We start from the raw sequence: 17219 nt of genomic DNA, 5'->3' as shown, positions 1-17219 counted from the left end.
TACTGACGTCTTTCAGCCTATGAGTAACTTAAAAGTAACGTCTGTCGCTGTGTGGCAACGATCGCGTAACGTGCCAACAACACGTTAATCATAGGTTAGAAATAAGTTTCGGGTACGCTAAACATTACCTCGGCGTGTCTCAACTTATGATTAACTTACAAGTAGCATGTGTTGACGTCTGTCAACGATCGCAGACCGTGCATACAACTTGTGGCCAGCGTAGCGGAACGTGTGAGTCATACGCCGGCATACGTCGTGAAATTTCAAGCATGAAAAAATTGGAGGACAACCGAAAAGTACAATGTTTAAAGCCAACGTACAACGACGTATGGCAGTGTTTTTCAGCGTGCTCTTAATGTTATCAAAACTTACCCATAACGTATTCAACGTGTGCCAGCGTTTTAGAAAAAAAATTCAAAAATCGGCATACGTTGGCTAAAACGTCAAGGTGTGACCGGGCCTTAAGTTAAACTATCGTTGGGCATAGGTTGTGAACGCCGACAACAGGCTAAGCATTCGTTGGTATAAGTTATCTTTAACACAACGAAACGTTCTGTGCCCGTTACTAATATGTTATGCATACGACCAAAACTTAAAAAAAAAACTCAAAACTTCAGCATACGCCAACGTTTTACGTGCATTTTTATACGTTGCCATTCCTGGCTAAAACGTCAAGGTGTGACTGGGCCTATAAGGATAAGACTTTCTTTTGTGACACTGCATTGCTTGTAAATACATGCCATTTGTTGAACAAGACCTTTCGTTTTCAACTGGCCCATGTGTATCTTTATTGGTTAGACACTTGCGTGTAAATAGTGGATGGGAGTTTTGCCCCGCTGATTCGTTATGGTCAGACTAGCCAATGTCCCATTTGCCGATGTCTCACTTACGGTTCTGCTTGGCTGGACTGAATTTTCATAAGAGTGGGGTTTCAAGATCGTGGTCTCCTACCTGGTGGGATTAACTTGCCAGGAAGGTAATGCGGGAATTGAAGGTGAGGACCCCATCTAAGTTAATAGTCTCAGATGGCATCCGTGGTTGCATGGCAACCTGTCATGCAATAGAGTTATCTGTGGCTTGTCGGCTTTAGTGTCAAAAGTCTGGAAGTGGGTCCGAGAGGCCACTCGTGACCGAGTATTTGGTTATCAGGTAATAAAATTACCTGCAGGGCTGTAGTTGTTAAGGCGATGATGTCATTGTCGTGTCGTGAATATGTGGTGAATACAATGGCTCCTGTGAAGGAAATATCACATGACAAGCATATAGAAATCAGTCTTAGCTAGTGCCCTGACAAAAATACACTTCTTTGTAAGACATTATTTTCTTAAAATAAGTAACATTTTCTTGAAACAATAAATCCATGAGAAAATTAAGTAACATTTTCTTGAAACAATAAAACCATGAGAAAATTTTTCTTGAAGCTCGAAAATTTTTCTTATGGTTTTCTTGTTTAAAGAAAACTTTTCTTATTTTAAGAAAATAATTTTCTTCCAAAGAAAATTATTTTGGCAGTGTGGAGGCTACTCAGATTGCAGCCTGACTTCATGTTCTATTAGGAGCTGTGTGTGCAAGACTCTGAGGAGAATATTATTCCAGCTGTTGGGTGGTCACAGTTGCCTAGTCCGAATCATGGCGAGCCGTGCTCTGGCAGCCACGGTGGCCGACTGACTCGGTCGCCCTGGTCCAGATCACGTGTCTATTCACCACGATACCACACCAGTGGAACAACAGCCAGTCGATACACCCCGCTCATTCGGTGGTGCATGCCTGATCTCTAATTATGACTGAGCGGAGTTGCGAGGGCACACTGCACGGCCGTGTTATGGGTGCAAGACACCCATACCAAATTTATCCTTCAACGGTCATGCCCAAATGTACCCACGAACACAACAATCAGAATTCACTCCGAGACCAAATGGATTTATTGTGAAATCAAGAACACGGGGAGGGAATACAGATTAAGCAAACACAATTTGTAATGATGAAAGCACACCTCTTAACTCATACGGTAAACACGTCCATGAAACAATGAACAAACTGCAGATCCTTAATTATCTCATCACTTAATTGACCCAGTCATTCCACAAGAGAAAGACAAGTCGGAGCCAGACAAGACAGAAAATATCCGGGTGAAACCCGGTATGGCACTACAGAATCTTTATGAGGCATTGAGCCAATGGCATTGCAGCAGTTCAAGATGGCCTTGCGGAAGGAGTGGGTGTGGCTGGCAGAGTGGAGTGTGGCAAAGCGCAGCTCTGGAGGGCGGTTAATGTTCAAGAGAGGGGGGAGGGGGGAGGAGATCCCACACACTGCCACAGCTTTCCTCATTGAGGCTTCAGGCTTGTCCCTCCTTCCATGCTGTTGCACCCACATTCATAAAATTTTCCCCCACCCTCCACCGTGACAGATTTAGCTGCTCCCCCCTTGGCCGCTATTTGCTCATATCCTAGTCCATGGGTGGAGCAAACCTTTCCTGAACCTCATCTGATGGTTGGGGTGATCGTCTCGAGATTCCCGCCCAAACTTGTGCTGAACTCAATGCTTATAAAGGACATAAAAGATAGTTTACAATGAAAAGAACATTAACAAGCTGGGAGGCGACGATGGTTCATGAGCAGTATTTGATGATGTAGATTGTTTCAGAAGTCAAGGATGAGACAATGTGATAATTTTTGACCAAGTTATAAAAATGATCAACATGATGTGGTACGGGTGACGGGTTATTAGCTGCAAAATGTCGAAAACCCGGTTTCGTTCAACAACTTTCAAAATTTGACCTTTGCATAACCTTTAAAGGTCACAAAACAATGTTGTGGACATTAAAATAAGGAAACAGGATACGTGCTATAGCTTATTGGAGTTAGTTCGTTGAAGAAGGTCGAAAACCCGGTTTGATTCCTACAACTTTGAAAATTTGACCTTTGTAGCCTTCAAAAGTCAAAAGTCAAGGATTATGACCTTTGGTGCAAATTTCCTCTGGAACATTGCAGGAACAATATAATGTCATATAGGCTATAAGGCATTTCGCACTCCTCGGATTATCCATACTTTGATGAAATCGGCGTAAAAACAAACATGAAGGGGACGCCACGGGGAAGGTGTTCGAGATAGAGCAAAATGGTTTGAAGACTTTAGGTGGGGAATGACCTCAAGATTATGCATAAAAAAAATATTGTCATCCGAGCTCTCAAAGTTTGGGCAGTCGTATGATTTTTATGTCAAAATTCGCAATTTTCTAAGTTTTTGACCTTGTGACCTTGACCTTGGGACGAAAATGAAAAATCGGATAACGACAAGTTTTAGATAGTTCATTTTGCTATTCAATTACCGAAGAACCCATTCCATTCAGTCAATTCCCAAGGAGAAGATAGATTTTTAATCCGACTACCCCCCTAAAAATGGCTTTTTGGGCGTGGCTCCGCCCACAATGGGCGGAGCCACGCCCACATCCAGGAAAACACAACTAGACATTGATATCAAACACATAACCAAGTTTTATCAAGATCGGATAAAAGTGCACGGAGTTATGCTCTGGACAGTCAGACACACAGACATAACGAATATAGTGGTCACTCTGGCTGGCGCTCATGAACCAAAAAACAAAAATTACAAGTGGGCGTGGCTCCACCCACAATGGGCAATCTTCGCTGCTATCCTACTATCTGTCACTGCCCATTTCTTCAAAACCTATCTTCTCCCTCAAAATTGACCGAATCAAACTGAATTTTTTATATGTTTTGCATATGGCCAATGCGCACAATTTCTCGAGCGGGAATTTCGATAAAAAATCGAGAAAAAAAGAAAAAATTACAAGTGGGCGTAGCTCCGTCCACAATGGTCGTGGGACGCCCATCGCCAGGAAGACAAAACTCGGCATTGATATCAATATCATATTCAAGTTTCATCCAAATCGGATCACATCCCACGAAGTTGTGCTCTTGACAGACATACATACAGACACACAGACATAACGAATATAGTGGTCACTCTGGCTGGTGCTCGTGAACCAAAAAGGGGTGATTTAGGGATGGGGGTTTAAGACACAAAAATTGGGGAGGGCGGACATAATCTTTCCATCCATAAAGCGATGCATATCTAGTATCACAATTAAATGAACTCATGATTATTCCAATACATTTAATATGGGAAATAACTACTCTATCCTATGTGACGTTAGCCCCTACAAGTTATTTCTACAACAATATATTTATCTGGTGATGTTGTCAATCAAAGCAGTTGAGGAGAAAAACCTTAAACTCTCCAAATTGTTGTTGAGCGTCTCATGGTATGGCCTTCACATGATGAAAGATTTTCCAGCAAAGATTTTGCAAATGACCTTGCTGAAAGTATGGGTGTTAACATTTCTTCAAGAACAGTTTTAAGATACACATCAGTGCAAAGTGGTTTCAATGGAAGTGGAGCCTGCCAAAAAAGTTTACTGAGGAGGATAAGCCACACATAAATTGAGACCACAGTAAGCTGGAAGTTGCATTTAAAGTTTACCATCATTTTCCTGCCTGGAGTTCAGAAACCTTGTTAACTGCATGATGAAAGCCTTAATGGGGTTGATGTGTGGCAGGCGCCCCCTGTTGATCAAGACCTTTACAGGAAGTGCCGGTGTGGTACAAGCATTGCTGACTGCATAACAGTGAAGGGGTGATATATAGTGTTTGAAAAGTCCAAGCTTGGTGTTGGCTTAACGGTTAATATGGCTGGCTTAAGAACTTAGGGTCCTGAGTGTGAGTCCTTGTTCCATCCATCCATCCATCCATCCATGGGGATCACACTCTGTGTAGAGCGTTGGTGCTGCCTAAGCAGTCTTCTTGGCGATTGGGCACAATCCTGGACGGGTTGCCACTCCGACACAGTATACCAGTATGCTGGCACTCATTTTGCTAACCTCGGAAGGATGACAGGCAGAGTCAACCCCTCCTACTATTAATTCAACAGCCGAGCAGGATTTGAACTCAAGATCCTTGGAGCCCACCACGCTAACCATTAAACCAACGCCAGGCATGGCCCTTGTTGTGCTGTTAAAGTAACACCAGGTGGGTTGACTCTCAGCCTGTCATCCTTCTGAGGTCGGCAAAATGAGTACCAGCTTACTGGGAAGAATGAGCCATTCAAGTATCCTGCGTCGGAGTGGCGATCCGTCCAGCATCGTGCCTTCTCGCCAAGGAAAACTGCCTCAGCAGCCCCATTCATCTCAAGACGCGAAAGGAGTGGTTCTTCTTATTTTTCTTCTTCTTAATTAGCCCTCGTGCAACTTTAAAATTTAATAACTTTGGATGTATTCATGATATATCACTCTTGTGGTGACTGAAATCCTAGAGCTATACCCACCATTGCCACATGGATTCTGACCACCAGATATATATAGCACCTGATACAAACAAACCTGTCTGTTGTCCACACAACAATGTCAGAGGGCATCTGGGACAATAAATAACAAAAGAACACAAGTTTTCCCACTTAAAGAAGAATCACCGAGCACACATTGATTGTATATTTAAAAAAAAAAAACCCTCACGAGGCTGGACTACATCTCTCACCCGCAATTGGCTCTGTCATCATCCATTATCTTTCACTTTTAGGCCTGGTGTTGGTTTCACGAAAGCCTGAAACTGGAAAACAATCTCCGTGGCTTTTGCATGATCATGAACTTCCAGATCTTATCGCTCAACGAACATTAACGCATTTAAACGGTCAGCTACATTTGGTGCCTAATTCGTGCTGGTCTTTCAGTCTTCATGTACGACTTGTCACGGGGAGACTCCTCGATGGATCGTTACGTGCTGAGGTTTCAACACTTGGTGTGCAAGCGTCTCAAAACGATTCAAACACTCGGGGGGGGGGGGGGGACAGCTCGGATTAACGAGGAGCCAATTCATGATGGCTCGATTTTCAAGAGACAGCAGCTCGGTCTTGATTTTTTTTCTTTTTAACGATCCAAACTTAACTGGGGCTTACAACACCTACGACCCACCTCGGTTGTCAGGACGACACGATAACACATCAAGCGACGACGTCGAAGTGTGTAATTAAATAAACAGCAAGGCCCACTGGTACAGATTGGCCGTCTTTATGCATCATGTGAGTCCCCTTGGGGCAACCGAGTTTTTATCAGTCTTGAACAGCTATGGCCAGATGCGCTCAGCACCGACTCGATTGTGATCCATGCACGACGGAAAAAATAAAGCCTAATGGTCGCACCCACGCACCCCCTGCATGCTCTTGGGTCTCCAGATTCATTTTGCGTGGTCTTGGCCTAATACGACAGAAGGCATCTTGAAATATTTCAACATGCTTTGTCTGGAGGTGGGCTCGGACACAGCTCGGCTGAGTGTTGGATCTGCAGGGAGTACAACATTTCTTTTGGTGCCTTCCCCAGCATCATTAAATCAGTGGCATGGGATCTCAAAGCTCCAACCGCATGGTGTAATCAAAAGAACACAAGCCTACAATCGCATATACAGCTGCCGAACTACTCCTTTCAGTTCGGAGGCACTGATTTGAACGCACTCTTTCTTGCAACGGTTAAAGGTTGCTAAATGAACACTCAAGTCATCCAACAAGCTCAAATGAGCTAAGATCCTCGTCCTCTTAATGACGTCATAAAACGAATATGACGTCATTGTGATGTATCATACTGTATGTGCGGTAATTCATCTCTGCTAATGCCCTGTTCGATTCCCGCAAACAGAATTCAAAAACCTTGCCAAGTTTCGGAGATAATTTTTTTTAGGCGATTTCCATTAGCGGAGATATTTTGACGTCATAACTTTTTTTTCTAGGAGGAATTTTCAAAATCGGAGATGGTTACTGTCTGTGAAGGGTATTTTTGCATATATATGGCAAGTTTCAGGAAGTTTCGATGAAAACTGTAGGCTGTGAAACAAAAAGTACACAAGAAGAAGATGAAGAACAACAACGTGAGTAAGACTGAGAGATCCTCCACGAGGATCTAAAAATCGCATCGACATATATACATATATAGACATACATACATACACACATACACACTTTATTATGTGTGCCACTTACGAATCGTTTTTCTCAATGGTGGCTGTGGCTGCCTTCCATGGGTCAACCTGGAGCTTCGTTGAACCTGTGTAGCTGATTTGGTCTCGATAAACCAGGCAACACATTGCGCTTTTTCCAGCGGGGACGCCATTTGCAGTAAATGTGATGTCACGTATCACAGAAGACACCTGTAAACAAAAGAAAAGAATAAAACTCTGAGAAATGTTCTTTCGCATGCCGCAAACAGAATCATTGTATCCCATTTCATTATTTTTTTTTCAGTTTGAATTTGGAACAGTAATTTGTGGACAATATATATATATATATATATATATATATATATATATATATATATATATATATATATATATATATATATATATACATAAATATAATATTATGGTTTTGGAAAACATACCCCAGGCGGAGAGCATACATGGATATGTAGGTGAGCCAAGGATCAATTATTTCATCAGTCTTTGTATAGATAGTCCTTGGTCCCTTGTCAAAGGGCTGGTCAGGGGGCATGCATTGGCTCGGCCGTGTTTGTCCCATGTAATGTCTCCTCCGTCCCGCTCTGTTACTTTCAATCTTTCTTCCTTCACACCATCATTCTGTTCAATCCTAACCACTTTACCCCATCGGCCTGTTTCAAGGGTCCACCAGTAACCTCCCCTCCATCAAACATCCTTTCAACAGTCCCTCCTTCACCCCCATCGTTCATGCCTTTGGCCCCGTGGCCGTTCAGTCATCCCTCGGTCCTGTGGAATTCCTCTCCGTGTTCCCTCCATTCGTGCATTGTTTAATTGGACATGTTCAAGCCGTCTGTGGTCGATAACCGATCGGCTGGTCTCACATGGATGTTCATGACGCTTGGTGCTCGTCGTGGCGTACAACCTGTGGCACTTCTCACAGGCGTGGTGCAGTGCAGAACAGTACAAGTGGGCAGTTTTGCATGTGCAGGGCATCTTCGCCTGTTTTGCTCATGCAAGGGTCGATGGGGGTGAGGGGATGGCTGGGGACTCTTGTCGAGGCTTTGGGCACATAAAGGGAGGGGTGAGAGCTGCATTGAAAGTTCCCTCAGAAAGGCGTGGAATTTTCCACAAGTGACGTTGTGGACCCGTCCCCATCGCCTGCGGAGCAATGGGGGAGAGAGAGGCCTGTGGGAGGAGGAAAGAGAGCTGATGGGAAGAAGAGGCCAGAACAGAATGCAACGTATTTTGCTTGTCAGCAAACGTTCATGCCTTGGAGGAGGTCGATGATCATGTGAGAAGCAGAAGGCAGAAGTGAACATGAAAGCTCTCCTGAGCATAGACAAAAATAGCTGCTGAGCAGACAGCTTAGAGAAGTAGAAAGGATGAGAGAAGCAAACGGGACAAGCTCGCATGAGCAGCGGCTCGTGCGGGAGGGAACAAAAACGTGTGAGGGTAAAGAAAGGAAGGTTTCACGAGCGGTTGGTGTCGATCTTCTGTGTAAAAAGAACGCTCCTTCCACGAGGGTCATCCTGCCCTTTCGATCCTGTCAACCACGGAGGACGAGGAGGGTGAACGGTGGCACCTCATCAACGGGGGTCTGAGGAGGAAGAATCGGAGGCAGAGGAGGGTGAGTCACACATCTCGCTCACGTATCTGGGATGCCAGAGAGGACTCGCATACTGGGTCTGGGGACCTCGAGGATGCGGCTGCATGTCCCTCTCACTTCACATCGCCACTGCCCAACTTTCCCATCCATGTTCCTCTGCATTCTGTATATTTGCATGAGGTGAGAGAGACAAGGAAAGACTGCTTTCCTTTTCTCCATTCATTACTTTTATTTTATTTTCAAGTCCTTCTTGATTTATCCTTTGCCCCTGAATGAATGATGGCCAAGTCTTTTGTTTAAGATTGAAGAAGAATGTGTGTTATGGTTAGATCTGCTCTGATGTGCCTTTTTGCTTTCTTGTTCATAAATACTTGCTTTTAAATCATTGCTTGTTTGTGTGTTTGTAATAAATAATTGTTTATTCCTATTTCCAATCTGTCTCGGTTTTCTTTTCCTTTATTGGTTCGATGCAGTGCACAAGTACAGTTAGACGGGATGTTCTCCCCTAATAATTTGCTTGTCAGCCAGCGCACACTCACTGTAATGCTCAGCAGTAATCCGAGTGTGCACTGAGGGCACTGGACCCGATTATCCGGCCGTCCACAGGTAAGATAGAGAGATGGGGGGGTGGAGGGGAGGAGGAAGGGGGAGATGAGAGAGGGGGAGAGGGGAGGGTAGGAGAGGGGGGATTTTGAAGGATGTGATGTCCAGGATAATGAGAGGGGGACATGGGGGAGGAGGGAGGAAGAGGAGGGGAAGGGGGAGATAAGGGGGTATGTGGAGAGGAGGGAGAGGAGGGAGAGAAGAGAGGTGACAGGGGAGAGGGGAGACGATCACGTACATGGGAGAGGAAGTAGGTAGGCACAAGAGGGGTGGGAGAGGGGGTGGAGTAACTTACTTGTGCCTTGAAATGGATGAAATAACGTCCCATCTAACCTTACTTCTGCACTGCATCAGACCAATAAAGGAAAAGACAACCAAGACAGATTGGAAATAGCAACAAACAATTATTTATTACAAACACAAAAACAAGCAATCATTTAAAAGCAAGTATTTATAAGCAAGAAAGCAAAAAGGCATCCAAGATCAGATGTAACCACAATACATATTCTTCTTCAATCTTACTAAAACAAAAGACTTGGCTCGGGTTGGAGGTGATGGCTTGGTGTTAGACAATGTGCAATGGGGATCAGGGGAGTGCTCGTCACACTCCTCATGTTTCGATTCACCTGTCGATCACATCACGTGCCTTCTGGTTGAATGGTTTGCATTAGCGGGAACAACTGTGAGGGTGGCAGACAGACAGTTGTTCTTTGTGGATGATACGGTTTTACCGTGTGAGACATAATCCACGATGATACTCACCACAACAGTCAGGAGGTGCATCTGATGATATCGCTCTCCGTCTCCCCCCCCCTCTCCCCCCCTCTCCCCCTCTCCCCCTCTCCCCCTCTCCCCCCTCTCCCCCCTCTCCCCCCTCTCCCCCCTCTCCCCCCTCTCCCCCCCTCTCTCCCCCCTCTCTCCCCCTCTCTCCCTCCTCGTCTAAATGTTTTAGTTTTCTTTTTGACCCACTTTCTCCTTGTTTTCTCTTTTCCATTGAGTGAGAGAGAGAAAGAGAGCGCGCACGGTGGGTGTAGTTCGGGTTTCTCAGAACCCCTCCCGGTTTTGAGGCCTGGTTTCCATCCGACGTGTTTTGTTAGTTTTTGCCATCGCTTTGGCTCCTTTAAATGATTCTTGGACCGCGTCCATATTATTATCACTAGTATTATTATTATTTTCCTCCATTCGCCAGCGTCGCTTGTGTATTGGTTATTATTATTATTATTATTATTATTTTTTTTTTTTACCCCGAGGCATTGAGTGTTATTGCGCCTAAATCATGGCGACCGTTGAGCTGTTAGAGTCTTTAAGTCGGAAAAATGGGTTTTCGTGTACGCCACCACCCGAAATCTCAGTTGAAAAAGTTGTTTTGTGTGTCGGAAAATTAATCGGCATGCATAGTGTAATAGCTGCATCGAGAATGAATCAGCGTGTTGTTATCTTCGTCGCTAAAGAGGAAATGGTGGCACAGCTTGTGGAGTCAGGACTGACTGTGGAGCCGGATATATTCCTCTTCATATCACCCCTCGATGTTCCATCGATGAAGGTACTCCTGTCAAATATTCCTCCCTTCATAAAAAACGAGCAGGTGAAGGCTGCTTTAGAACAGTATGGCACTGTTGTTTCAAAAATAACTTTCATTCCTGTTCGTTTTAAGGACCACAGTACAAAACATATTCTTTCCTTTCGACGTCAACTATTTATTATTCCGAAGCCAAACCTTCGTGAGCTAGACGTGATGTTAAAAATTGAACATGAAAAGTTTACTTACCGCATCTTTGCCACATCTCAGACTTTAGTGTGTTACAAATGTGGACAGTATGGTCACATGAAAAATGAATGCCCAAGGGGCGTTGAAAAAGAATCAAGTAAAGTTGAAAATGTAAATGAACCTGAGGTCACTGGGGTGTCTACTGAGGCAGGGGAATACTCTGAAAATCAAACAAATGGAAAAAATGAGTCTGGTTGGGTGACACGAGGAAAACGAAGGCACCAAAGTGCAGTTTTAGTCGAACCTTCTTCATACGCAGAAGCAGTCGCTGTGAAGAGGGTTTCACTCAATCGGAAAGAGAGTAACCAAAATCCTTCAGATGTTTATGCTTGTCCTCTCACATGTGATGACGAGGAGACTATGGAGCTTCAAAACACACCATCAGTAGATGTCCCAGGCGGAGACGAAACTTGTTCTGGCCATACAGTAGGTAGTCATACACTGAAGCAGGACGTTCATGCGGAGATTGTGTCTAACACCCAAGAACCAACTGTTGAAACCATAGTCGTGCCTAATACCTCAGAACCAGCAGTTCAGACTACAGTAGAGCCTAATAACTCAGAGCCATCTGTCCAAACTATAGTTGTGCCTAACACCACAGAACAATCTCACCAAACTAATTGCACCGAGTACCATAGAACTGCCTGTCACATCTACAGCCACACCCATTACCTCAGTGACTTTGAAGCAGACACCTGAAAAGTTAGAAGGAAATCTGCTTCCTGAGGATTCCTTTTTCGTGAAACCATTTCCATTGTCTGCTATATCTGTTAAGAAAAAGGAAGCTGAAATTGAACACGAGTCATGTGATTCCGATGATACTTGTTCAATATCAGATTCTTCTGAGTTGGATGGTGCAGCTGGAGATTCACAAGACCACAAGGTTGTAAATGCCCCTGCTCCTGCGAAGGTGATCAAGTTCCTCCACAACACCTTTTCGGAAAAAAAATTAAACTAACCGATTTCTTTCCGGAACTCGATAAATTTATGCTTACCGCATCCCTTATTACTAAAAATCCGGCAGCCTATGGCGCCAATGAATCCCACGTGCACAGATTGATGAAATATGTAACTCTGGCAAGGAAAGAACTTCAGTAACCAGTACCCACCTATAAATTACTAAAATGGTTCTGTCTCTTGCTTGTTTAAACATAAATGGGGGCCGCGCCCCTATACGTAAAACACATGTTCGACTGTTACTTGATCAAAAGCATATTGATGTAGCTCTTCTTCAGGATGTGCATTGTGGACCGACTTGTTCTGCAGAGTGGCAAACCACAATAAGGGGTTCTTGGTTTTTCAGTTCCTTTGATTGCTGCAGTGCAGGAGTTGCTTTCTGGTTTCGATCAAGTCTTTCATCGGACCAAATTGTTTTTCACGAATTCATGCAAGGTCATTTTGCTTTTGTGTTTTTTTCTTATGGAGGCTATAAAATCACACTATTAAATGCTTATGTCCCAAGTAATCCTGCAAAAAGAAACGAATATTTTTCCATTCTTGATGATTGTTTATCCCAGATTGATTTTAGTGGTCTCGTGTGCCTCGCTGGTGATTTTAATTGTACCTTGGAGCCAGCTCTGGACCGCAATGGCTCAGAACCTCACCCTGAGAGTGCAAAAGGGTTTGCGACCATTTTAGCAAAGTATAATTTGTTTGATGGTTGGAGATTGCAGCACCCCAAAGTTAAACAATATTCGTGGTGTCAAGCTTCCAATAACAGGGTATCGTTCGCTCGCTTAGATAGATTTTATGTTAATAATGATTTTCAGAACTTTATATTGTCTACGGCAATTTCTCCCTCTGGCTTTTCGGATCACCACCTCGTTTCTTTAAAATCAACTTTTCCCTATCTTCAACGTAGGAGTGCCTATTGGGCTCTAAATGTTAGTCTTTTGGAAGACTGTTTTTTTGCAATGCTTTTAGGATCTTTTGGACTTCTCCTTACGGAAGGAAAAATACTTTTCATAGCAAGCTACAATGGTGGGATATTGTAAATATCCACATCAAAATCTTTTGTTAGCAGTATAAACTTCATCACTCTCAGGATAGTCTTTCAAGGATAACGATTCTAGAAAAAGAGGTTTTAGAATTGAAAAGAAATCCTCTTGAGTTGAACAGAAATCAAGGATTACGTAAAGAATTTATAACTAAAAAAGAACTTCTTCACAGTCTTGTCAACGAAAGGGCTAAAGGGGCTTTAGTGCGGCTTAAGATTAAAAATTTGAGTCTTTTTGACACTTCATCAAAGTTTTTCTTCTCTTTGGAGAGGAAAACTAAAGCTTAACAACAACTATTATATCTGTACAATCACCTGAAGGAGAGATAGTAAGTGAACCTAAGATGATTAAAAGAATTGTAGTCGATTATTTTTCTTCTTTATTCTGTGCAAAAAAGATTGATTTGAATGTTGCAAAAGCCTTTATTGAACCTTTACCCAAGTTGTCTGAGTCACAGCGAGCCTCTTTGGAGAGTTCCATCACGCTGGAGGAGTTGGGTCTTGCTCTTTCCAGTATGGCGTCCGGGAAAGCTCCTGGTCTGGATGGAATCCCCTGTGAATTCTACAAAACCTTTTGGGACATTATCGGACCCGAACTTTTGGAAGTACTCAAGGAAAGTTTTCAAGTTGGGGAGCTCCCCCTAAGTTTCCGGCGAGCCGTTGTTTCCTTGTTACCAAAGAAGGGAGACACCCAGTTACTCAGAAACTGGCATCCTGTCTCCTTACTGAACACCGACTACAAGATTTTTTCAAAGGTCCTTGCCTCTCGCTTAAAATTGGTAGTCCAATCTTTGGTGCATCCTGATCAAACCTGTTGTGTGCCTGGACGATCAATATATGACAATGTTGGTGCTGTTCGTGACATTGCTGATGTGTGTGATCTTCTGCATAAAAGTGCTGGCTTAATCTTTATTGATCAGGAGCATGCCTTTGATAGTATAGATCATAGTTATCTATTTGCTATCCTAAAGGGTTTTGGTTTTGGTCGTATTTTTGTATCATATATTCAGTTGTTGTATCACAATATTTATAGTTTATTCAAAATAAATAATGAGTTGATTCCTCCCTTTACTGTTACCAGAGGAATAAGGCAAGGGTGTCCCTTATCCGGACTCCTTTATGTTCTTTCCATTGAACCCCTTTTAGTTAAATTGCATGAGAAACTTGTGGGATTCTCTGTCGCTCCGGACATACCTGCTATAAAAGTTGTTGCTTATGCAGATGATATCTGCACTACAATTCAATGTCAAGAAGATGTATCTGAACTACTTAAAACTATGAATAATTTTACCCTTGCTTGCTCAGCCAGAGTAAACTGGACAAAGAGTTATGCCTCCTTTTTTGGATTAGCAATGCATTTTTCCTTCCCAACACTACCTGGCAATTTATCCTGGAAGAATAATAGTGTTTACCATTTGGGTGTACACCTTGGTGATGCTCAAAGTATTCAGAAAAACTGGGATGGACTAACAGACAAAGTCTACTCCAGACTTCAGAGATGGAGGGGCCTTCTGTGCAAATTATCATTTCATGGAAGAGTTTTAGTTATTACCAATTTGGTCTCTTCCATCTTGTGGCACAGGTTTATTGTCTTGCAGCCACCTGCATGGCTAATTAAAAATATTCAAAAACACTTAATCGATTTTTTTCTGGGGTGGTATGCACTGGCTTCGACCAGGTGTGCTCAGCCTTTCTCGTAATGAGGGGGGTCAAGGGCTTGTTGACATCACCAGCAGGATCATGACTTTCCGCATTCTTTTTGTGAAAAAGTTGCTGTATAACCACATGCCTTGGGAGAGTTTGACCCTTTGTTTGCTAAAGCAAGCGGGCCGGCTAGGATATGGCCGTGAGCTTTTTTTGCTCGACCTCCTGAAGATCGACGTGTCACCACTTCCTCTGTATATGCAGAGTGTGATCAATGCTTGGCAAGCTTTATCACTGCAACGTGAGGTCATTTCCTTTACTGCCTCGATGTTCTTAAATGAACCAGTTTTCTACAATCCCTGTTTTACAGGAATCCCATTCTCTAGGGCTTTTGTGCAACATTTTGTGGGGTCCAATATACTTCTTGTGCACAATCTGCTAGATTTTTCAAAAGAAAGATGGAAATCTGGTCATGAAATCTCCACCATTACTGGGTTGAAATCAATTCGGATAATTGGTCAGCTTTTTTCTGCTATCTTAAAGGCATTAATGAGTTTTGGAGTGGGTTTCAGGAGTCTTTTTGATATTGTGGATTTGCCCAATCAATATGCCTTCCCTGTTTTGCTTTTGGACTGGGATGGCAAATCTGTACCTTTAAATTCCATTGAGAAGGGGAACCTGTATTCCTTTTGTATTCAGTATATTTTTGCTGATTCAGTTAAAAGTCCTTTCGGGATTCAATGGAAAGAACATTTGCCAACTTCGACCCCTCTTGTCCCTGCATGGAGAGGTTTATATACCCCCCCAATTTCTAAACGTTCGGGCGACCTGCAATGGAGATTAGTGCATTGCATCCTTCCTTATAATATCTTATTGCACAAGTTTTCCAATGAGATCTCGGAATTGTGCCCATTTTGTGAAAACAATGAAACGCTTTATCATGCATATGTAGATTGCATAAGACTTGTCCCTCTTTTTCAGTTTTTGCATGATATTATTTTAAAGATGGGTCTTTCTTTTTCCTTGGTGAAATTTATTTATGGTTTCCCTATTTCCTCTAGTTTCAAATCTGAGACTGGTTTGGCCAGGTTTTTGGTTGCTGAAGCAAAAATGGCAATTTATAAGACAAGGAAAAAGAAGGTGGAATCTGCGGATGCTTGTTCTTGTGTTTTATTAACCTTTAGAACTTTAGTTGTGTCTCGCATTCAGCTTGATTTCTTTTTCTGTTGCAAGTATGGGAGAATGCAGGATTTTGTTGACAAATGGTGTGTAAAAAATGTTCTTTGCTCCGTTGTAAATGAATCACTTGAGTTTCCTTTCTGATTCAAAATGTATGAATCAACCTAAAATGTTTTTTTAATAATTGGTTGTTCATCTGTTTTGGTAAAATATTCTTTCTACCTTTATAAATACCCTCTTGTTTGTTAAAATATATTTTGTTTGCTTGCTGTGAAAAACAGTTAATTGTTGTGCTGACGCCTTTGTCTCATTGGTGAGACACCTTTTTATACTTTTGTAATAAAAGAATATAAAAACTCTATATATATGTATATATATATATATATATATATATATATATATATATATATATATATATATATATATATATATATATATCTCTCTCTCTCTCTCTGTCTGTCTGTCTGTCTGTCTGTCTCCCCCTCCCCCCCCCCCCCGTTGCATCATTGGTTGGGATGCGGCTATGCTGCTAATGCAGTGTCCCCCTTACCAGTATCCTGGTGCACATTTTGAAAACCTCGTGACCTCGGAAGAATGACAGGCTGAGTCAACCTCCTGGTGTATATTAATTCAGCGGCCAACGGGGCTTGAACTCAGGACCCGAGGATCCCAAGCCGCCACGCAAACCATGAAGCCAACACCAGGCTTTGATGATGTATGTATGTATGTATGTATGTATGTATGTATGTATGTATGTATGTATATATACATATATATATATAAATATATATATATATATATATATATATATATACCGGGCGTAGTGGAGTGCGCCTGTAATCCGGCTACTCGGAGGCTTGGGTTGGAGGATCGCTTGAGGACGGGTGCTCTGTGCTGGGCCACGCTATGAGAGGGTGTAGGGCAGCCCGGAATCATGGCGAAACCCAATCCTTATCCCTGTGTCGTAAGAGGCGACCAGGGTTGCGTCAGGAAGGGCATCTGGCGTAAAACCTGTGCCAAATCAGTTTGCGGATCATAATGGATGATCCGCTGTGGCGACCCCTAACGGGAGCAGCCGAAAGGAGAACAATATATATATATATATATATATATATATATATATATATATATATATATATATATATATATATATATATATATGTATATATATATATATATAATGTATTTGGGTGTGTCATCGGTTGAAAGGATGTTAAGCTGGAGGACCTGCCTGCCAGTACTGTTGGGTTGTAGATGTTAAAGAGATTGCATTCTCTTACATTAACAGGAGAGAATCTTCATTGATCTCTAGCATGCGCACACACACACACACACACACACACACACACACACACACACACACACACACACACACACACACACACACACACACACACACACACACACACACACACACACACACAC

General features: G+C 42.8%; 1 long non-coding RNA gene across 1 annotated transcript in view; it reads right to left on the bottom strand.

The window, feature by feature from the left end:
• The window catches only part of LOC147034657 (uncharacterized), a 67204-nt gene that overhangs the window by 13011 nt on the left and 36974 nt on the right, over positions 1-17219 (bottom strand). Inside the window, exon 2 of the long non-coding RNA XR_015059635.1 lies at positions 7045-7211. This is a non-coding gene — a long non-coding RNA (uncharacterized LOC147034657). The remainder of the gene's footprint in view (positions 1-7044; positions 7212-17219) is intronic.

This window comes from Eptatretus burgeri, chromosome 1, assembly GCF_056783735.1.
Source record: "Eptatretus burgeri isolate ZD-2024b chromosome 1, Ebu_testis_v1, whole genome shotgun sequence".
NCBI lineage: Eukaryota > Metazoa > Chordata > Myxini > Myxiniformes > Myxinidae > Eptatretus > Eptatretus burgeri.
Note: the sequence above shows the minus strand (reverse complement) of the source record. Positions and strands in the feature narration are given on the sequence as shown.